General features: G+C 42.3%; 3 non-coding genes across 3 annotated transcripts; all 3 read right to left on the bottom strand.

Moving 5' to 3' along the window:
- Positions 1-3144: 3144 nt before the first annotated feature.
- Positions 3145-3216, bottom strand: Trnam-cau. Its single transcript has one exon. It is a non-coding gene; the product is annotated as a tRNA-Met (tRNA).
- A 930-nt stretch (positions 3217-4146) lies between these two features.
- Trnam-cau lies at positions 4147-4218 on the bottom strand. Its single transcript has one exon. It is a non-coding gene; the product is annotated as a tRNA-Met (tRNA).
- Positions 4219-6299: 2081 nt separating this feature from the next.
- Positions 6300-6371, bottom strand: Trnac-gca. Its single transcript has one exon. It is a non-coding gene; the product is annotated as a tRNA-Cys (tRNA).
- Positions 6372-23918: the final 17547 nt, after the last annotated feature.

The raw sequence follows: 23918 nt of genomic DNA, 5'->3' as shown, positions 1-23918 counted from the left end.
ATAATGCCAAGAAAAGCCGCGAATTATATCGGAAATGCCACTTTTTCGACATACGCGCAATCGTCTTGCCCAAAGGCTAGAACCCCGAGCCGAGTCAAACCTTGGTTATACGATAGTTTCATGTGTGTACAATAGCGTCCCACCGAGTGCAAACGCGATTTCGGCATTATTAGATTAGAATCTAATAATGCCAAGAAAAGTCACGAATTATATCGGAAATACAACTTTTTCGACATACGCGCAATAGTCCTGCCCAAAGGCTAGAACCCCAAGCCGAGTAAAACCTTGTTTTTACGAGAGTTTCATGTGTGCACAATAGCGTCCCGCCGAGTGCAAACGCGATTTCGGCATAAATAGATTAGAATCTGGTCATTTAAGACAGGTTACTCTGCCAAGAAAAGGCGCGAATTATATCGGAAATACCACTTTTTCGACATACGCGCAATCGTCCTGCCCAAAGGCTAGAACCCCGAGCCGAGTAAAACCTTGGTTATACGATAGTTTCATGTGTGTACAATAGCGTCCCACCGAGTGAAAACGCGATTTCGGCATAAATAGATTAGAATCTGGTCATTTAAGACAGGTTACTCTGCCAAGAAAAGGCGCGAATTATATCGGAAATACCACTTTTTCGACATACGCGCAATCGTCCTGCCCAAAGGCTAGAACCCCGAGCCGAGTAAAACCTTCGTTATACGATAGTTTCATGTGTGTACAATTACGTCCCGCCGAGTGCAAACGCGATTTCGGCATAAATAGGTTAGAATCTGGTCATTTAAGACAGGTTACTCTGCCGAAAAAAAGGCGCGAATTATATCGGAAATACCGCTTTTTTGACATACGCGCAATCGTCCTGCCCGAAGGCTAGAACCCCAAGCCGAGTCAAACCTTGTTTTTACGATAGTTTCATGTGTGCACAATAGCGTCCCGCCGAGTGCAAACGCGATTTCGGCATAAATAGATTAGAATCTGGTCATTTAAGACAGGTTACTCTGCCGAAAAAAGGCGCGAATTATATCGGAAATACCACTTTTTCGACATACGCGCAATCGTCCTGCCCAAAGGCTAGAACCCCGAGCCGAGTCAAACCTTGTTTTTACGATAGTTTCATGTGTGCACAATAGCGTCCCGCCGAGTGCAAACGCGGTTTCGGCATAAATAGATTAGAATCTGGTCATTTAAGACAGGTTACTCTGCCGAAAAAAGGCGCGAATTATATCGGAAATACCACTTTTTCGACATACGCGCAATCGTCCTGCCCAAAGGCTAGAACCCCAAGCCGAGTAAAACCTTGTTTTTACGATAGGTTCATGTGTGCACAATAGCGTCCCGCCGAGTGCAAACGCGATTTCGGCATAAATAGATTAGAATCTGGTCATTTAAGACAGGTTACTCTGCCAAGAAAAGGCGCGAATTATATCGGAAATACCACTTTTTCTACATACGCGCAATCGTTCTGCCCAAAGGCTAGAACCCCGAGCCGAGTAAAACCTTTGTTATACGATAGTTTCATGTGTGTACAATAGCGTCCCGCAAAGTGCAAACGCGATTTCGGCATAAATAGATTAGAATCTGGTCATTTAAGACAGGTTACTCTGCCAAGAAAAGGCGCGAATTATATCGGAACTACCACTTTTTCGACATACGCGCAATCGTCCTGCCCATAGGCTAGAACCCCGAGCCGAGTCAAACCTTGGTTATACGATAGTTTCATGTGTGAAAATAGCGTCCCGCCGACTGCAAACGCGATTTCGGCATTATTAGATTAGAATCTAATGCCAAGAAAATCCGCGAATTATATCGGAAATACCACTTTTTCGACATACGCGCAATCGTCCTGCCCAAAGGCTAGAACCCCGAGCCGAGTCAAACCTTGGTTATACGATAGTTTCATGTGTGTACAATAGCGTCCCATCGAGTGCAAACGCGATTTCGGCATTATTAGATTAGAATCTAATAATGCCATGAAAAGCCGCGAATTATATCGGAAATACAACTTTTTCGACATACGCGCAATAGTCCCGCCCAAAGGCTAGAACCCCAAGCCGAGTAAAACCTTGTTTTTACGATAGTTTCATGTGTGCACAATAGCGTCCCGCCGAGTGCAAACGCGATTTCGGCATAAATAGATTAGAATCTGTTCATTTATGACAGGTTACTCTGCCAAGAAAAGGCGCGAATTATATCGGAAATACCACTTTTTCGACATACGCGCAATCGTCCTGCCCAAAGGCTAAAACCCCGAGCCGAGTAAAACCTTGGTTATACGATAGTTTCATGTGTGTACAATAGCGTCCCACCGAGTGCAAACGCGATTTCGGCATAAATAGATTAAAATCTGATCATTTAAGACAGGTTACTCTGCCAAGAAAAGGCGCGAATTATATCGGAAATACCACTTTTTCGACATACGCGCAATCGTCCTGCCCATAGGCTAGAACCCCGAGCCGAGTAAAACCTTGGTGATATGATAGTTTCATGTGCGTCACGTGCGTCACGCGTCTATGTTGCAACAACGTTGGACACATTTTTTGACCCGTAAACAAAAAAAAGGATGCCAAGGTATTAAAAGGATTAGATTGTCAAAGCACTCGGCGACATTTTATTTGTTTTAACTGCCGAGCTGTCGAGAGCGTCTCGTATCCTGTGTGCGGAAATCCGAAAAATCTGTCACGGAGCATTTTTTTAGTGTTTTGTTTGGTATGAATTTGAACCATGGTGAAGAATAAATATCAAGATGATCTGAATCACAATTAAAGACACAATTTAAATCAAACCTCTTTTACTGTAATGATTTTAATCAAACCTTTCTAAAAAATTCAGAAACTAGTTTTTATCTACAGTATTTCTATAATTTGGCGCTTTCTACGTGAATTTGCCTTAGACTGGAATAATGGTAAAAAAAATTAAGCAAGAGAGATTGATATCAGGATCATCACGAGCCAAAATTAGTGGTCTTCTTAGAAAATCAGATAACTCCGGGTTTTTTTTTTCTTTTTTTTTCCCTTTCCCCGCTGTGAACTTTGTTGTGCAAGCAAATCAGAACACTAAAGAAAAGCAAATAAAAATTTCATTATATAACTAAAAAAAACGCTGTTGTTTCTTTTAGTATAACGCGGGTCAGATCAGTTAAGTTAAAAATCTTAGCAGAGCGTGGTTTCGATCCACGGACCTCTGGGTTATGGGCCCAGCACGCTTCCGCTGCGCCACTCTGCTGGACGGAAGGTAGTGTTTGTCGTACGTAGATATGTTTCTCACTCATTAAAGCAGGTTTATTCATAGTAATTCTTCTAATATTTGCTACACTATATGTCTCCGGATACTACTACGATACTACCATTAATAATAATATGATTAAACTTACCTCGACACTTCGCATTCAAGCGATTGTCGCTGGATGAGCCGTGCGTTTCTTTTGACATATTTCATTATTTTTGTGTTGCCCCGTTTCGCAATTTCGATTTAAATCATACCTGTCTTACTATGGCGATTTGAAACAAGTTTTTCTTAAAAAATATTTCCGAAAATAGTTTTTATTTACAGTTTGTCTATCATTTGACGTTTTTATGTGCATTTGCTTTGTACTAAAAAACAACAACAATCAAGAGAGATATTGATATCTGGATTATCACGAGTAAAAAACGGTGCTCTTCTAAGCAAATTGAACCATTGAGCTTTTTTTTTCTTTTTTTCTTCTCTTGATTCCGCATTTTGCTTGTTAGTTAAGTAACATCCTATACAAGCAGATCAAATAACAAGAGAAAAATAAAATATTTTTTTAAACCTAACTAAAAAGATCAAGCTGTTTTTGTTCTCGTATAACAGGGGTACACCAATAAAAATGTGTTAGTTGGATTGTAGCTTATATATACGGTAATACTTTGTCCCGCAATGTTATCAGTGATCGACGGATTGATCGAGCAATCCGCCATGTTTAAAAATGCATGTCGTGACAAAGAGTCACTATGTTATAGTTACAGTAATTTAAATCATAGTAATCTCATTCATATCAAATAAATGCGATTTGAATCAAATAACTCAGATATACACAACATAAAAATATATTGATATTTTTTATTAGCGCAATCACCGAGGAGAGGTAGTGATAAAAATGTAACAAATACAATAAAAAAAAGAAAAAAATATTAGCAGAGCGTGGTTTCGATCCACGGACCTCTGGGTTATGGGCCCAGCACGCTTCCACTGCGCCACTCTGCTACATGAAAAGTTCCGTAAGCCGTACATGGAAAGAATAACTCACTTTTTAAAACCTTTTTTTTTTTAAATGTTACTTCTTTATTTTAGTTGTTTGCCACGCCATTTCTCTCCTGTTACTATACTACTACTACTATTATTAATAACACTATTAAACTTACCTAGATACTTCGCATTTCTCTACACTATTTCTCCAAACTGTTATCTGGCGACACTTCTGGGGAAGTGAGTTCAAAGTGTCGTCAAGTCCACTTCGTGATCTGAGATCTGCTCCGCGTTTTCAAATTCCACGGATAAGAACTCATTATGGTGAAAGTATTCGCTCATTCTATGTCCCAAAAATATTTAATGAAGTCCCTGATTCTTTGCTTCTCCTTACTTCAAACAAGACATTAAAGAAATTTCTGAGGAGCTCGATCTCCGACGTGTATAGACAGTGAACTTTACTGCTTTTAACTCGTTTCTTTGTCCTTACATATTGCATATTCCCTTGTGTCATTCTTTTTTCTTTTCTTTTTCACTAAAGTACTTTTTTTATTTATTTTTTTTTTGGACACACAACGTGACTAGTAGATGTATTGTGTGAAATTTTCTATTTGTTCCTATGCATTTTGTTTTTTTGTGTGAACACACCCTGAGTGAATTTGCCTGACTCAGCAAGATACATTCGTGTCTCCAATACGATATTTATTGTTGCATTTTTGCGTAATTTCGTGCGCGAAAGTGTGTGCCATCCAGTGCTTTTTTTTTTATGACTCATCTTTATGCTACATACAAACACGACTAAAACACCAACTCTGACTTTTCGCCTGTACTCTGATGAAACATTGAATGTGTGTGTGTGTGTGTGTGTGTGTGTGTGTGTGTGTGTGTGTGTGTGTGTGTGTGTTTTCCTCTATGTTCACGGCAATGTGAGTCCGTGTGAATATCCGGTCTGCCACACCAAATGCTGGATCTGGTCCCACAAGCCTCTGCTGCTTTGACCAGACCCGAGACTCAAGTGGTTATATTTTCAATGTTGAATAAAAAATTATTATTATTATTATTATTATTATTATTGAGCCGATTCACGCAGAATGCGAAGTGTCTCTTTTGAAGTATTAAAATAATTTGCGTTGCCCGTTTGGCTTTTGGCGTTGGTGCCACTGCGTGGTGTCGCGGTTGGAGTTATTATGAATGTGTGGTCGCGTGACCGGATGGCCACGTGACGTGACGTCGAATCATCTGACGTAACGCTTTCATGTGACGTCACGGTGTACGTCGTGGTGTCTGGTTGCGTGACGTCAAAGTTTCATGCAACACCTTGAGGTCGCGGCTTGGTTTCACATGACATCCCGAGAGATTTTGTAGATGGTTTTCGCCGTCCCGCAATGCTCTCCGCAATCCGCTACGATATCCGGAACTCTACAGTCAAGGCCATCGGCGCGCAGGCGCAGTAGCAACTTCTTCGTTGCGGAGGGCGTAGCGGAGAGAGAAACGCGGTCTACGAAAGTTCCCTATCACGTGACCTAAATTTAGCGGAAAACAACTTGCGAACGTGATCTGGTGCCGATTAAAAGCCGGGAGTTCTTTTAATATCGCCACGCGATGTGGTTGGCAAAACAGATGACACGCCTTAAGTTCCACGCATTATTCAAGTGCCCCTGAAAAGAAAAAAAAAAAACAAATAAACACACATTTTTTTAAACAGTCTGGTTGGGACACGCGTATCAAAAAATTAATTTTACGTGAAAAAAACAAATTTTTAGCGCAACATCGCACAGTGGCGTGCGCAAAACGCACCATAAAAATGACGATTCTATTCATTGTATAGAGACAATTGTGTAAAAGTTAGCAATAATATATCAGTTATTGGCTTGCCGAGTCCGGTTGGTGCTTTGCGCAAGCAACTGCGCAGTATTGCGAGGTCGTCCGTAAGGGGTGCGTAATTATTGAAAGACCTAATCTCGTGGTTGCCCTACGGCAGCGACGACATGAGGCATTTTTTAATCGATCGTTCCGACGATTTTGATAGCGACACTCCGCGGACACCTTACGCATGCATCGCATCAGAACGATGTTTGAAAACTAAAAATGAACCGCCTAGGGGGCACCCGGATTTGAACCGGGGACCTCTCGATCTGCAGTCGAATGCTCTACCACTGAGCTATACCCCTTTTTTTTTTTTTTTTCTTTATTGCACTGAGCTATACCCCCACGACCTCCAGGCTTCTCTTCGCAGCTGCGGCCTTCTACGCGATATCAGTTGCTACGTGCTTTCGCAACATTTCACCCGTCGCTAGCCGTCGTTTTGCTAACCTTTCCTTATTTAAAGCACCGTTAAGAGCTTTTCTAGTATAAGGCGGTCGTATTATTTTTGTGTGATTGTTTTTATGTGATGTAATGATTACTAAATATTTTAAAAGATTCAACGGCTAGATTTATAAAACTCGTAAGGTTTTATAAAACGGATAGTTTTATAAAACCCGTATGTCTCTTTTATGTTGTCACTAACTATACTTCGTTTCACCTTATGTTGTACCGCAGACAAGTCTAGAAGCGCGAGCTCATAGCGTTGGCAACCGCTCTTAAGTCACGAGAGCTTGTGCCTCCGAGATGGGCCCCAGAGCGAGCAGCTCGCGCTTGTAGCCTTTCCTGCGGTACGTTAGTAGGTGAAACAGAGTATAATTGCGTCAATAAATTTAATACTTTTTTTTACAAAGTCAATGAAAATAATCTGACTATTTTTGGACGCGGACCTACTGGAAGATTTTAGTTTGTTTTCGCCATCTGGATGATGGCAATAATACCACCAACAATAAGATACTTTTAGCTTGTTTTAGTGTTTGACTTGTTTTGACCACCTATATGACAGCAATTATAAAACCAACAATAATGATACTTTAAGCTTATTTCTAGCCTTTAAATTGTTTTCATCACCTTTGAGAGGAAACTAATAAAACCAACAATAATAATACCTTTATTAGACACCTCAAAACAATTGCAGCCTAAAAAAAAGCTATCAACGAGTATTTAACGTTCATCTGACAAAAAAAAGACTAGCAACAAGAACATAATTTTTTGGCAAAAAAAAAAGAAGAAAAAAAGGTGTTTCCAATGTTTTTTGGTCAAATTCAAATTTTACATGAAAATAAAATTTCGACCAAACAGTGTATCTTAAAGGGAAACTGTAGTGGTTCTCTATTTGAGAAAAAACACGTGTATCGTCTTCATTTTAACTCCAGGATCACGAATATTGAAGTGGTTTTTCAATTAGGTGCACGGAGGCTGCAGAAAATCATTTTCAAAGTAACGCTAAAGACCCCCCCACAAACACTTTTTCCCGGAGCGTGACGTTATATTTGGAGTTTTCATTAATCTCCGCTCTCATGCATCTGCAGCGACTATCAAAGCTATTCACGTACACTCTTGCTATTGTCAAAAAAAAAAAGAAAACATTTTTTTTTTGTTTAAATATCGCAATGTTGTTTCGGTCATCTGTGTCTTGTAGCCTTCCCTTCGGCGTGTTCGCTTGTGAGTTGCTATTGTTGTATTGCGCGTTTTTGCTCTACGTTGTGCCGTTGCCTTCTCCCCTTCTTTCCTTCTCTCTTTGCTGTGCGGCCACTCAATTCTCACATTATGTAAATCGCTTGAGAAAGCCGGGTCCTCCCCGCGAAACAGTTGGGAAGAAATGTCTTAAAGGGATACTTCAACGAAATTTGAACTGTTCCCGTCGTGTTCAAACATAGGTTGATTATGATTTACAATATCCGTAAATGACAATCGCACGTTTGTATTTTGATCCTGGTGGCTGTATTTTTCGTTATAAACGGCCCACTCTGGCAAGCGCTCGGAGAAGGCCCAGCTTAGATCACGTGACATCCGACGGAATCGTGACGTATTTTGTCTCGAAACGAGCAAAGCTACGGCGAGGCTGACGTCGAGAGGATGGCCTAGTCGTTCCAGCCAACGAAGCGGCTGCCTTTGTACGAATTTTGAGCGACGGGTTAATCTTCTATAATCTTGTAGAGGGACAGTAAAGCGCGAGACACATGCGGGAAAAATCCATCCGATCCGACGTCCGATCCGGCAGTACGACTGCCTGATCCGAAAAATTTGGTCGCTTCAGACGTCGGATCGGCGATCCAACATGCGTCCAATGCGCCAGATAGTTTCGCACGGCGGACGGATTGTTGGACGCGTCCAGCCAATGACAGCACAGCTAGCGCGAACGTCATGATGACGTACTGGGTCTGTCGGGACGAATAAGAAAACGGGACGGGCGACGGGAAGCCGGACGCATGGATCCCGCTGACCCATTGGGAAAAGATGGCCCCGGCAAAGAATGCACGCGCTAACGAGAACGAGCTTCTAACTTCGCTCGTGTGAGCTAAACCGTCAACCTGGAACCAGAGATCTGTGAACGCGGACCTCCGCTGGAGTGCTTGAATCTCCTGGGCAGAGCCGAACGAATCGTCGTGTCGCATACAAGGTCGGAAGCGTGTGTCTCAAACTGTCGCGTGCGGCGATTCGGAGCGGCATTCGGACTGTCGGATCGGACGTCGGATCGGACGATTCTGCCGTTCATGTATCTCGCCCTTAACGACTTCTGGGACACACAAAAGAGATTCTCGAGGAAAGGAGAGTTCCTCCTTCCCCTCCCCTCTCGTCGCGGCCGGAGGCGAGACAGTTACCGTCACTACTTCTCAAGGTTCCTAGACGGGCATTACAAACGAGGAGCGACATCCACCAGAAGCTCTTTGCTAATCATTTAATTCTGTTTTAAAATTTCTTTTCATGTCTTTTTTAACAAGATATTGGTCGTGTGTACGATGTGATACTGCTCCTTTAAACACATATAGACCCCCCCCAGAAAAAAATAAGCGCCGAAATTTCTTTGTAGTATCCCTTTGATGTTGTTTTAAGGTGACGTTTTTATTTCCCCAAATTCTTCTGCGTCCCAGATTTACTAGTTTGTCATATATATATATATATATATATATATATATATATATATATATATATATATATATATATATATATATATATTGGGTATAACTTGAGCCGAGGTTTAAAAATATTTTGGCGTATTTTAGGAAGACGAAACCAAAGAAATCAGCATATTCAGTGTTTAGAACAAGTCAGGCTATTTTTTGTACTTTGTTTAATCAACTAATAATTTAAATCAACTAATGAACTTCTGAAATATTCAATCTAGAGCGAAAGTTTCAATGACAAAGTTGTAGAGCGTCCTCCAAAATAACCAATTCAGTAGCTTTTATCAAGGAACCTCTAACACTGTTCGTTTTTCTGCGCATAAAAAAAGCCCGCAAAATTCGGAAAAAAAAACACACACAAAAAAAAAGGTGACTTTGCGCTTCAGAGCCTTGTATCGCAGCGCTCTCAGCCGTGGCTTGAATAAAGCAGACCCGCACGCTGAATAGGACACGGTTGACAGGACGCTGTTAAAATATTCGGGTTTTTTCGTGCTTATTTTCTTCATTATTTGCTAGCTCCTTTTGCAGCCCTCAGAAACGAACATTGGTAGAGGTTTCTTGATTATTATTGTATTATGGGGCGTAATGCAACTCGCGCGTTGAAGAACAAGAACCATCGCGTTCAAAATTGCCTCCATAGAAGCGTGCTTCGCTGGTTCATTTGTTCCTCTACAGGGTAGAACTGGTGTCACAATTTTTCAAAGATATACAATACACTATTGCACGCTGTTCATCTAGGCCTCTTAAAAACCTAGATGAGCAGAAAATTCAAACCAGGCTCATTTAGAAAAATGCAAACAATGATATTTTAAAGTTTTCATCCTTTCCCGGTAACACATCAGATTGGAACACTTTGCTCTAAGAAATGTAGTGGACAGCGACAGAGTAGGCGTGCTTGAAAAGCTAACCCTAAGATTATGTTTCGTTTAGGTAATGCGTTTTGACTCTATTATTATATTTGTTTATAATAACTCTATATAATAATAATATAATAAATATTATTTGGGATCTATCATCGTACTCAAGCCGAAGCGAGGAAAGACAACATGGAAAATGCAAATAAAAGTTCATCGACACGTGAAGATTTCTGCTTCCCGAGTAAATTAGAATCATAAATTCCGCAGTATCTAAATCAAATAAGGGTTTAAGCAAGATGAGCTGGGAAGCAAAGAAACCATCCTACCAAGCACATGCATGTTTCGTGCACATTTTTTGTATGCACAGAGATTTCGCGAAAGAGCGGGGACGCGAAATTGTCTAAATATAATAACTCTATCACACAATCCTTGTATCGCTATCCCTTTCAAACGGCGCGGCACCACTACGAATCCCGAACGAAATTGTCAGATGAAGACCAGACTAAATATATTAAATCCACTTCGGATCTCAGATTCGCATTGAACCACTCTCCGGTTTCATCCGGGCGGAAGTTTTTCTTGGATTTTGTTTGCAGATCAGGAGTTTCTTGCTCAGTTTCACTCAGTTTCAAGTCGGTCCAGCACGCTTTCAGGGCTCCCGATTGGATCCGACCTTTCGGCTTCGGCGATGGAAAAGGGCTGATCCACTCGCCGCTGTCGAAACACACAACTCTAAAAGCTGAAGCCGGAAGTGCGATCGAATAACAAGTCGACACCGCATTTCGGGCCAAACACAGGCGCGACAAGTCTTTGGATCATAACCGAAACGCCAAGGTTAATTTCGTTCACATGTAGTTTATTAAACATTTAGCAAAAATTAATCTTCTAGAACGTAAAATGGAAAAAAAAAACGGACGCAAGTGATCTGTTTGAAGTTAGTCACGCTTATCAATCAATTAGAAACGGCCTATATCGCATACAAGTTCGAATGTGAAACGGCTTGGTGAAACGACAGGCAAATAACCTTAGGTTGAGCGATTTAAGTGTCAATGCCATTGTACACTAGAAATCTGCAAGGAGAGGGGGAACGTCCGTTGCAACAAATTTCGGGTGAGTAAAATGTACGTACAATGAGAACAGAAAACTCTACGCAAGTAGTCTGAGATCACTGACGCACAGCACAATCGCAAATGAAGCCGTCAGAGACACTCAACGTTGCGTGCACAAAGGCAACACAGACTGGAGTCAGAAACGACACACTTTGCGCGGAGACCGACAACCGACCACAACGACGCCGAAGAACGAAAGTGCCGCTCTGTGTACGCGGCTTGTAACAAAGCGCGATTCCCGCTTTCTACATGTTCAAACTAACAGTGGAACCACTATTCAAGAGTTAAACAAAGCAAAATTATAGTGTGTCCCCGGAGCATTACCGTATTTCCCTTTTTTTTATTTTTGCAGTGAACATAACGAGGGGATTCCTTCGGTACTATTTTGTAAAACGTTGGAAGGGCATTTTCAGAGGGCCTATTTTTTTTTTTCGTCGCTCGCTCGTGTTTCTCCCCTCCGGCACCGCTCTGTCGCTGGCCGCGTGCTTTTCGCGTGTTTCTTGTTCGTTCCTCTCATTTCTTCGGCGTCTACGGGCACGGAGTAGAGTGAACGGCGCCGGCGGTGCCTGCCCGTTGGTCGAGGGGCCGAGCCGCCGAGCTGCGGAGCCGCAACGGGGATGAAAGCTGCCAGTTGTGATCCTGCTTAGGCAGCCGGACAAACCATAGCTACCCAGAGGAAAATCCGGGGAACTCCCGCGGTCACGTGTGTACCCATCATCACCAGTCGGCCTATGCTGTAGCTCCGGCTCAGCGGATTCACACGATATGGCAGCGCGCGTGGTCTTACGAGAGATCGGCGCGCAGAGAGAAAGAACGACGGAACGACGAGGAATAGGCCCACTGATAACGTAAACATAAAAAAGACAAAAATTCCGGCTTCTTCTCCTCCTCTTCTTCGCTTTCTCCCCCTGGGTCTCACCCACCACCCTCCCTCCCTCTCCCCGACGCTCCCCCGTCGAACTTCGGGAGGCAAAGTAAGACCAGTAAACGTTTTGTTTCAAGTCGAAAGTCTATGTCGTCTGTTTGTCTTTTATGTCCCTCTTTCGCTATCGTAAAAAAAGAGAATATTCATTCGTTTGTCATGTGATCGATAACTTAAGCCTAATGATTACTTCAGATACAAAGGGGCACGCAGACTAGTGAAGTTAGATACATTGCGCAACAGGAGAACGGTGTGGGATTTGATGTTCCTCTACATGGTGCTGAACGGAGTTATCGATCCTCCCTTGCATCTCAACTACATCCGCATAAAGGAGCTGTTGAACGATTTTAACGTTGAAAGTATTTGCATTTTCTAATTTTGAAATTGTTTATCTTGTCACAAGAGAGAACAAATCACATCTGCTTCCTTCGAAATGTTGCGATTCCGCCACGTATTCATGAGGCAAATCTTAGAATATTTCCCAACCTGCAGTCGCGAGCGGCGGCTATGAGAACCACGCGGCATGATGTCAATCAGGAATTGAAAAAAAAATTGGAAGTTGTGCAAATACCTGCTAGATAAAAGGTAATTTTTTACAGACCTGATCGTTCTCACGTAAATATAAATGCTTCAAAAACCTGGCATCATCGACAAAACTTTTATCATACGGAGTTTTAGTGGCGCGACCTATCCGAGGTCAACGAAACCGTCAGCTTTACCTCCCTTACAGAAATGTCATATCTGGATTTATATTAAAAAATACAGATATGGATATATAAGGAATTGGGCAGATATGGCCAGATATGCATACTCAGGCCATATCTGGACTGATAAAGCCATATCTGCCCAATTCCTTATATACCCATATCTGCCCAATTCCTTATATAACCATATCTGCCCAATTCCTTATATGCGATATCTGGACTGCTTTATATGATCCCTTGTTTGGGCCTGGGAAATAGGGTATCCACCCCATAAAAAGCAATTTTCATGTGATGCTTCTTCTAGCATCACATGAAAATTATTGCCATGGGGCAGGTACCATACTTTCCAGGTCCAGACATGGGATCATATAATGCATTTCTATGAATATCCACATAATATACATTTTACTGCTATCCCACACTGCCAAACGCGTGTTTACGTAGATATATCTACAGAATAATAGACCACTGACCAGTCCTTATTGGTCTGGTTGGGAAACTGTCGTTCCGACAAATATGTATGCTACAAATATAGAATGCAGGCGATCGCTAGCTCGGAAACATTGTAACGTATTATTCGACGTCGGAAAGTAAACAGCCCTTTGATGGGATTGGTTGTCGAAGGAGCAGACGGAGAATATGGTTTGCAAAAAAAGTTTTATTTATAAAAGCGCAAAAACTCTAAACAAGTACTTCCCCCATTCAAGAAAAAATGGTAAGAAACAAAACTGTAATATAGCACGGACAAACATTAAAATGGACTAAAAATGTAATAGCACAAAGACACCTATTAAAGTAAAACAATTAAGCTGTAAACTATACGAAAGTTTCAAAGTCGTTGATTCCTACTCACAGAGTCACAGTCCTGATTCAACTCTCCGGTCGAGCACCGCAGTTTTGACAAGGGCTTGCTTGCTAGCCTCGTCGTTGAAGTCCTTTCTTCGACCGTGTGATGTTCAAAGCCCCCAGTCGCTCCTCGCTGGCGTTGTTTTTCCGTTTGGTCGCCAAATCTTCCCGTGTGATAAACACGTCACACATGCACACAGACAACGTTGTTCGCCGCGGAAGCAATACAAGATGAAAAGGCTATTACTGCTCCTTGAACACGACGAGGTCACCACTGTTTCCCGGACTAGAAAATGACGAGGGCATCATCAGTAAACTAAAACATCATAAAAATAAAAAAATAAAAAATTGAACACATAAGAAACAAAAACAAAAGGACTAAATCATGAGAAAAAAAATGAAATAACGAACACAGAAGTAAAAAGAATAAAAACACGACGGACTAGCCTCATTTGTTCAGTTAACAATGACGTTTAATTCTGATAAAAAAATATTCCAGCTGCGCTAAAGATTACCAATATGGTGTGTAAACTAGGCCACCTTGAGCAGAGCAGGAATATTTGTGATCATAATCAAATGTCATTGCGAACTCAAAGTGTGGCTGCCTGCGTAAGTCCTTCGTATTACTATTCTTCTGAATTCCGTGTTCATTATTGTGAGTGTTTGGGACCAGGCGGAACTTGGTGGTGCTTTTTCCATTCTGGTCTTAGTTCGAACAGCTTCCCACCCATTGAAAAACCCACTAGCTTCTCTACATAACACCACTCCTAAAAAAAAAATTGTGTGTATGTTTATACAGTCAGAAGTTAGCTTGCCTCAGTGGGCGCCTGCTGTCTCAGCTGTAGAGTAGTTTAGGCAGCGCGGTACAACCGCTAGCCTGGGGTCTTTAACGCGCACCACGCAGTAGTGATACACAACCGCACGCCGGTATGATGCTCATCCAGATCGAAACGGGCAGGGGCGGTGATCCACTCCTTCTCCTTGCTTCCCTTGAGGCACTGACAAATAAAAATCAAAGGGTGGGTCAATTGTGTTAACGCAATATACTTCAAACACGTAGCATGAGTGCTGGCAAGATATTCGCTGCCTTGAATCTAGATAAGCTTGTAAATTTACATGCTAAATAACAGGTAACTTAAAAGCTGAAATATATTTCGGTGGAACTACAAAAACCGAAGACTATCTCTGCAAATATAGTGCTATCTAGTATACCATAATTGAGTAGAATCGGATTACAGCGTTCCCCTCACAAAGACGGGAGCGAAACAAGTATAGACTCTGCCGTGCCACTACAACAGAAACAATGGTATTGTGATCTCGTGGAGATCAGAGTTCGAAAAAATTGTGACAGGCTTTGGCACGACAAATATGCCAATGTCATTATTCATTTTTGCATATTCTACTGTGACAGTGCAGGGAAACAATCACACACCAGATGCTCAGAAAGACAAGCACACGCGCTGAACGTATAACTCTTGTGTATTCGACTAATATAGATACCAAAAACTGGCGAGACACTACTTTAATTGAGGACATGCATGTACATTTCCCTAGAAGCTTGTAATTAATACTTCAAAGCCTCCAAAAAAAAAAAACACCAGTAGGAAGAGAAAAAAATACTTCACCATATAAAGCAGCCTGAGTGTTTCTGGAGGTGTGAAATTCGTTACACGTACGTTGGATCATATGAAACACGCGTACTGCAAATGATCTTTAGAGCTCGACATTTCGCGAGGAATAAATGCCAGCGTAAAAATTATTTCGCGGGCACAAATTCTTGCGATCGGAAGTGGTATGCTATGCATTAATCACCACGGGGTAAATTCATCGAGGCACCAATTTTTGGCAATTTTTTAACTGCGAAAATGAAGGCGTCTGCAGACTACTGGGGCGGCGAAAGCTACGGACTTGCTCGATCAATCAATCGCTGTTTTTGTCGGGTCCAGCTCTCAGCAGGCAAGTACGGAGAGTGGCATCGGCGATGGAGGGGCACCGCGCTCTTCCAGACATTCTAGCTGATCAGTAAACAATACGGCGGAGGGAGGAAATCAACCCCCCCCCCCCCCCCCCCCCCCATCCGTCTCCCAAAGAGTTCCGCCGCAACTGATCGACCTTAACCGCTCATTCACACTGACCGCTCGTTCACACTGGAAGCGGATCCGCGTTCGCAAAGCGGTTGCGAACGCCACTGATGTCATCGAGTGCGCGTGCAATTGTACTGGATCTTTACACAACCGCGTTCGCAACCGCTTTGCGAACGCGGATCCGCTTCCAGTGTGAATGAGCGGTGACAGCGGATCCGCGTTCGCAAAGCGGTTGCGAACGCGGTTGCATAAAGATCCAGTACAATTGCACGCGCACTCGATGATATCAAGTGCGCGTGCGATTGTACTGAATCATTATACAACCGCGTTCGCAACCGCTTTGCGAACGCGGATCCGCTTCCAGTGTGAATGAGCGGTAAGCGAGTAGACAGCCTCTGCATCGAGGAAAAAAGAAAAACAGCCTCGCATAACACCATCCGCGCACAATTAGTAATACTGGTAAAAGCGAGCAATCTACAGACAATAACAAGCCTTTTGAACGCAGGAAATAATCTAGCGCAAACGAACAAAACACGAACTTACTTCGATCCTGTGCCATGATCTTGGCTGTTGAGCAGATTTGACGTAGTTCCACGTCCCACAGATGCTTCGGTCTTCGTCGGACACATTTGAAACGAAGGCAAACTCCACGCATCACCACTAATCGGGTAATTGGACCGTTAGCCGGCCGTGATCACAGGCATTCAAACGATTCAAACGCACACGGCCGGCAAAACGTGCGAAAGAGAGGCCGTTGCTTCGATGGCATTGTATACGTATCTTCAACACGTTTGAAATAAAACGATCAGCAAACTGCATTATAAAACTCATAAAAGACACAGCAATATTAAATTATTTCGCATGCCAATTTTGCGACAATATTATGAATAAGTGCTGAACATGTTGCAAAATAATAAATACGAAACTAAGCCTGCAATGATGAGAGCCTAATTCAGAGGACATGTAACCTTCTAGAAAGGGAGCGAAGGTCATCCTTAAGGCGATATTTGTTTTCTTGTTTTCTATTTGTTTTCTTACACTGTTTTTTAATTTTAAATGTTTTTTCTCAGCTTTTCGTATTCGTTCTTATTATTTTTAATATTTTTTCTCACCTTTTTGAATTTTGTTTTATTTTATTTCGTAATATTTTATATTATTTTGTATTATTTTAAATATTTTTTTCTCACCTCTTTGTATTAGTTTTTATTTTAAATATTTTTTCTCATCTTTTTGTATTACTTTTTATTATTTATATTTTTCCCTCACCATTTTAAAATTGTTTTTATTATTTTAAAATTTTTTTTCACCTTTGTGTATTAGTTATTTATATTTTAAATATTTTCTATCTGTATGCTGCCGTCGGCACCATTCTTCGGGGTAACAATCACGCAGAAGGTGAAAATAAAAAGTGCGAGCCCACATTTGAATTGATGCAATTCAGAAACCCTGTCCCTCTTGTTTTGCCGGTATGATTCGCTCCCTCCGTGCTAATAGGTGGGTCAGTGTAGTAGGCAAACAGCGCAAGTCCTTTCAACGAAGAAATGCAATTAATAATAATGGGTACATTTAGAGAAAAATGGGAAAATGTAAGATATAAAACTGCCACAGTGATGAAGCCAAAGTTTGTCATGAAAGCGGTCCATCTTCACCCACTATTGAAACAAAAATACCGCCATTTTAAGGCAGTAATTTAGTTGAGCTCATAGCTCATAAGCACGTTTCTTAATTTTCTGACTTCCGGAAAGTAGTATTTAATTTTGTTATGGTAGATCAGCGCTATTCCCCGCGTGCCGCCAGGTCTTACTTATACAGGTTGCGCTCCGCAGTTTTACTTATTGTTAGGCCTAAACACTTTTTTTATTCCTGAGATTCAAGTACAGCGCGGATAATTAAACTAGCTTTCAGAAATGCTATCGTTCGGCATTGTGACATTTATTTTTCGTAGTGTCAAGGGGTCACATTCACAAACCCAGCAGTGTGTACATCCAGAACGCATTGGTGTTTGTCGTTTTTTTGAGTAAAGAAAAAAAGTTTTTATATTCGCGTTCCTCTGGTACGGTATGTCGTATAACATAAGCTATTAAAGAGACAGATACCGTTTGGCCTATGTGAACATTTAAAATATTTCTCTTAGATGATCGTTTTATATGGTAACTACCACATAAAACAGTCAATTCCTGCCTGAAATAGCATATTTTCACACTAGATTAAAATCACCATTAAAATGACCTCTCAGGAGATTTATGTACCTCTCGTAGCGTCATAAGCAATAAACACATCTCTTACTTTTCTAGTTCCTGGAAAGTAATGTTTATTATTGTTTTGTAGCTCAAAGCGCGTGCTCAATCATGCCACGTCTTTTTTTTTTTTTTTCATTCGAGGCTCCGCTATACCGTTTTTATTTTTTATCAGAGCCAAACACCTGCGTATAACGCCAGACCTTAAGTATAGTACATCTAATTAAACTAACTCCCTGAAAAAAGTGTCGTTCGGCGTTGTAAAATTTCATTTTCGTGGCGTAGGGGGTCAGGTTCTCAAATCCTGGACTGCAAATTTTCCTCACGGCGTTGTTTTTTTTTTTTTTTTTTTTCGCGTTTTCGCGATAAAACACGTCAGCCTTGCCATGGTGGGATCAAATACGCCAGCGTCGGCAGTCATTTACGAAGGATTGATCAACGGGAACATTTCCACTCGCTACATATGAATCGCCGCAATTCGTCGGAATCTCAATGACGTGACTGCATTGTAAAAAAAGGCAAAAAAAAATAGAACGATGCCGGTCAGTAAACGGAAGTTCCCGGGGCTCGCCAGCCTGCAAACAGCAAAGCGCCAATGCCGGCCAGTCATTGAACTTCCATGTAAAACTGCCCATCAAAGACAGGAAAATCCCGATGCCGGCCAGTTACTGAACTTCCAAGTAAATACTGGCCATCAAAGACAGTAAAATACCGGTGCCGGCCAGTTGCTGAATTTCCGTAAATACCGGCCATCAAAGACAGCATAATACCTATGCCAGCCAGTTACTGGAACCTCCAAGGAAAGACTAGCCAGCAAAGACAGCAAAAACCCGACGCCGGCCAGTCACTGTAACTTCTACGGTTGGACTGGCCAATGAGCAAGACGAAATTCCGACGCCGGCCGGGGCCGCTAGCTCCCCGGTGCCCATGGCCAGGCGCTGCCATCCTGTTACCATGGGCGGGCCGGCGTAGTCCCGATACCGGCCGACGCGGAGTGCTACCTGCATCTACACGTTGACTGGCACCATATAGTGCCATATACAGGAGTATCAGGCATCCTATACTGTCATATATGGCAGCCACTGGCACCATATATGACTTTATCTGGCAATATATATCGTCATATATGGTGTCACCTTACCATATCTGCCCTGATTTCAGCCCTTGTATGGCAATATATGACCGTATATGTCTACTTATATGCCCATATACGGCCCTATATCAAATATATCTGGGTCATATATGACATTTCTGTAAGGGCTGCTACCGCGATCAGCCGCCAGAAGCCGAAAGGGGACGGGGGCAGAGCCGGACGCGGATGGCCGGACCCGGATGAGAATTTCCTTCTTTCGCCATGTTGACCGCGCTGCGCAAGCACGTGGTCGCCAGCCGATTAGCTCTCGCTGTTTACTGATGGCTCTAGGGAGATAGCTTCACTGGAACTCGAAGCGTCCCCCATTCACATCAACGCGCACGTGACTCGGATGATGGTGAAGGAATTCAGAGGTGCCCGAAAGCCTCAATCTTTGTCCATATAAAATAAAAACTTGGACATGAGGGCAAAAGCGTTTTTTTTTTTTTTTTTTTTTTTGTTTACTTCAGAAAGGTCGAGACAACAACTGAAATTGCCGCACAGCTCCTTCAAGGCTCATCTACGCATTGTAAGCGAGGACACAAGACCGGTTTTTAAGCCTAATGGGACGTCCTGGGGCCAGGTGCGCTGCTGCGGAACTGGTCTTAAGACGTCGTGAGAGGCTTAAAAACGGTCGTCTCTCTCCGTCTTAAGGAGTGTCCAAACAGTACACTACAAAACCCACGACTCCGACAAATCGTGAAAATTGAAGCGGGCTTGAAGCGGGCGCGTCCGCTTCAATTTTCACGATTTGTCGGAGTCGTGCGATTTGTAGTGTCCTGTTTGGACACCCCTTGACACGACTCCAAGCGTGTAAACGGTGCTTTAAGTGTTTCTCGAAGGTCTACTAAACTGCGCTGATTGTGTTATCCTCCTGATTCGTATATGTTCGCCCCGTGACTCGCATAAAATTTACATGCACAGTGCCCATGCTGAATACATCCATGCGGTACTACTCCTACGTTTTGATATAGCATACTTATATTTTGACACTATTAATGTCAATGTTGAAGAGCGCAGCTCTTAGGCGCCCGTTTCCGGCTTGAACGGCGTCGGCGTCGCCGTCGCCGTCGCTGTCGGCGTAACCGCGCGGTGCATTATGGGTAAATTTCCCCGCTAAATCTAGCGGAAAAATTTCCCCGCTAAATCTAGCTCGAACATTTCACCGCACCATCTAGCTGAAAAATTTCCCCGCTGAATTTAGCGAAAAAAGTTTCCCTCTAAATCTGGCGGGAAAATTTCTCTGGGGGGTCACGTGACCCCCGTGGTCACGTGACACCCCCAGGTCACGTGACCCCCACGTGACCTTGGGGAGGGGTCATGTGACCCCACCAAGGTCACTGGACCCCCCCCCCCCGCCGAGAACACGTGAACCTCAGTACCCTTCCCTCCTCCTCCTCAAGAGCTGCGCTCTAATTCGGCGTTACAGGGAGTTGTAAACGGCTTTCATTTTTTGTTTGTTTTTTCCTTTAAAATAGTTTACTTTAGTTTCAGAGGAATAGGAAGGTGCGCAACTAAGCTGTTAGTGGACACTGCCGAATTTTGCCATTCCATGCCTGTATTATATTAGCTATAGCATGTGTTTTAAAGGGACATGCATATATATTATGAACTATTTACGTCTCGTTTATCTTTTTTTTATCAAAAAGAACCAAACTTCTTTTTTTCCTGTATAGTATTAAACATTACTCGCGAAGTGGAAAAGACTATGCTTTTTACCTCCACAGGGAATCCCATGATGAAGAGGCCAATTTTATGCGTATATGGTGTGGGGTTACCAAGTGCCACCGTGGGTACATATCCAGGTGTTTGTGACTACACGTTCCTGGACTCACTCTACAAAGCTGGCCATAACGAAACGTTCTTCAAACGTACGTCTGAAGGCATGGCACGGTTCATGAGGATGGTGAGAGAGCAACAAGATAACCACACTGAATATGGACTTTTCATAAACTTCAAGTAAGTTCCACGGCAATTGTTGTTCATTCGCAGCAGTTAGAAAAAATGTCCGCACTTCTATAAATGAGAACCCAACTCGTGCCCGATAGAAGTTACGCATAATAAACAAGTAAAACGAAGCACGTAAATCGATTAGTATACTTGTATATCACGGTCTATAGGCCTATTCTATTTATCCCCATTTGCGTGCTGCCTTCTTTATTTAAGGGGCTGTGGAACGTGGTCTGGACTTGAGCACTAGCTTTCTTTTGAAGGACATCAGACACCACACATGCGTTCACAACCTTGTCGTACAGGGTTTTCTGGCTGCGTAAAACCCGCTGAAATGATGTATTGAACTAATCTAGAAAAGACTTTCTTTATTTTTTCAATCAATTCCCTACTGAAAAAAACTATATGATTTTTTTTCTGATATGTTTATTGGACACCTTTTTCATATCAGAACTTATTATTTCATATCAGTTTCCTATGCCACATATCAGTTACACTAGGCTAGGTGGCGCTAGGTACCACCCAATTCATGTGCTGCAAAAATATATTTATTTACTCACGCCACCAAGTAGATACATCACGCATACCACTAGCATCAGTTGAACAAATGCATTGAGTGCACACACATATACACGGCACAACAAACATGAATACAACAGCACACCCAATAACTACTTCCGAGCTCTGCGTTTCCGCCTTTTATACAGGTCGTTTTGTAAGTACGGAGTTTTTCGGTGACCACCTATGCAATAAATAATATTTTCAGCGTGTTGGATTTTTTTCAGTAATGTCGTACCTCTGAGAGTATTTAGAACGGCTCAGGGGACGATTCTCCTAATAAAAAGTAAACACTCATGCCGTAATTATTTGAAAGCCAGTAAATCAAGCCGCTCCACTGCGGTTCCAAGTCACGTGTTTGCTTTCCCGCGCGGCACGTCGTATACTGAAAAAAATTATATGAATTTATTTCTTATATGTTTATTGGACACATTCATATCAGTTGGCATATGTTGCATATCAGTTCTTATATGTCGCATATCAGTTTTTGGGTATTTCATATCAGTTCTTATATCGCATATCAGTTTTTGGATATTTCATATCAGTTGGCATATGTTGCATATCAGTTCTTATATGTCGCATATCAGTTTTTGGGTATTTCATACCAGTTCTTATATCGCATATCAGTTTTTGGATATTTCATATCAGTTTCATATGCTGCATATCAGTTTTCGGATATTTTATATCAGTTCTTATATAGATTCATATACTCTTTTTCAGTAGGGAAGGCCCGTTCACACTCTTGCGACCGAGTACGACTGAGAGAGACGAGATCTCTTACAACTTCTAAAATGTTTCTAGAATGAGGGAACACACTGACATTGTGGCGCCATCTATGCGGTGACCCTAGAACTGCATTTCACAAAAGCGAAGGTTTTGCGGGATTTCCGAGGTCAAATGTGCGTAATACCCATAGAAAGGCTCGTTTATAACATTGACAAAAGCTTTTCGAGCCAAAAAAGAAAGGATATTGCGCGAGAAATAAAAAAAAAATATGCCGGACCGCCGAGTTTACACTGCTTCCCAATAGATGGCGCCGGTGTGTTCTCTGGTTTAAGAAGTTTTAAGGAACCCAGGTTTAAGAGGTCGCAAGCAGTCGCAAGAGTGTGAACGGGCCTTCATTAGTAAAGAGGGTATTCGGCTTGACGTTTGCGATTTCATGGCTGGCTCACCATTCCAGCCGTGGCGGGTCTTTGATTCAAGTTCGCAATAAAATTGAATTTTGCACGGGGAGCGCGTTTTAAATCTTTCACCAAATCAGAATTCCGATGCGGGATCATTTCTTTAAAACACTAAGTTATCTTTGACTTTTGAAGCTTAACTGGTCGAGAATTCAACAAAATCAACATATTTTATGCATACAAACCTTCACGGGAAAGCGTTCGTGTAATTCAGTATAACGCAGCCATTTTCTAAGTGCCCTTTGATCGGATAAACAAAGGAGATACTATCTTTGTTGTCGTTTTACGGGTTCCTCAAACAAAATATATTATACCATGGACGTCCACTGGACGTCTTTCAAAAAGTTCTATAGCCCCGGTATTTTTATTGATTCGGGCGGAGCGGATGACATTTAATTTTACTTATCTTTTTGGTAAGACGGGAAGAAACTTGAAATTACCGGGCCGAATTCCCGTTTGGCCAATCGTGGCTTCCCACAACGGCTACCATAATGCGTTCGTATATCAGAGTCCTTAATCCTTGGTTAAATTGATTGAAGGCGCCGAAATGTCGTTATTAACTGAATTCATGCTGAAGGCATTTATAATTTCTCTGCCAAACCTGTTACTGTGCCCTTCCAAAATAATCGCTAGCTCGAAAGTCGGTACACAGCCACGGCACATGCGGGAATGAACGCCAGTGGGGTGAAAATAGTCTGCCGTAGCTTTTGAAATTTCCAGGTGGTGATCGCGGAGTCGGTGGTTGACGAACCTGCTCGTTTGTCCTGTTTTTTTTTTTTTTCCACACCTCAAAGGAAAAGAATAACCCTTTTGCTCTTCGACTGGGAGGAACTTGCTGGCATGCTTGACTGCGCATCCTTTCAGGCTTCTCGCTCGATCTCACTCTTTGGTAAAGCTGTCTGAGGCGCACCCGGCAGGAAAATACCATATTGATGTTCGCCTAGGAGCAATGAAATATGAACGTATGGAATAACCACAAAACTATCCCGCTTTTGGCCTCTAGTTGTAGTGTCGGCCAAGAAGGAATCTTGAATGGGCGGCTATAAGAACATCCTCTGGATAATTAGCGTTGGCAAGCCTCTGATGTTGTAAATTGAAGCTTTTTTCAGAAAAAGTGAGGCCATGATTTTCTAAAAGAGGAGGAGAA

This window comes from Ixodes scapularis, unplaced genomic scaffold, assembly GCF_016920785.2.
Source record: "Ixodes scapularis isolate PalLabHiFi unplaced genomic scaffold, ASM1692078v2 PGA_scaffold12__126_contigs__length_90152505, whole genome shotgun sequence".
In the NCBI taxonomy this organism is placed as follows: Eukaryota; Metazoa; Arthropoda; class Arachnida; order Ixodida; family Ixodidae; genus Ixodes; species Ixodes scapularis.
This window is presented reverse-complemented; position numbering and strand designations above follow the sequence as displayed.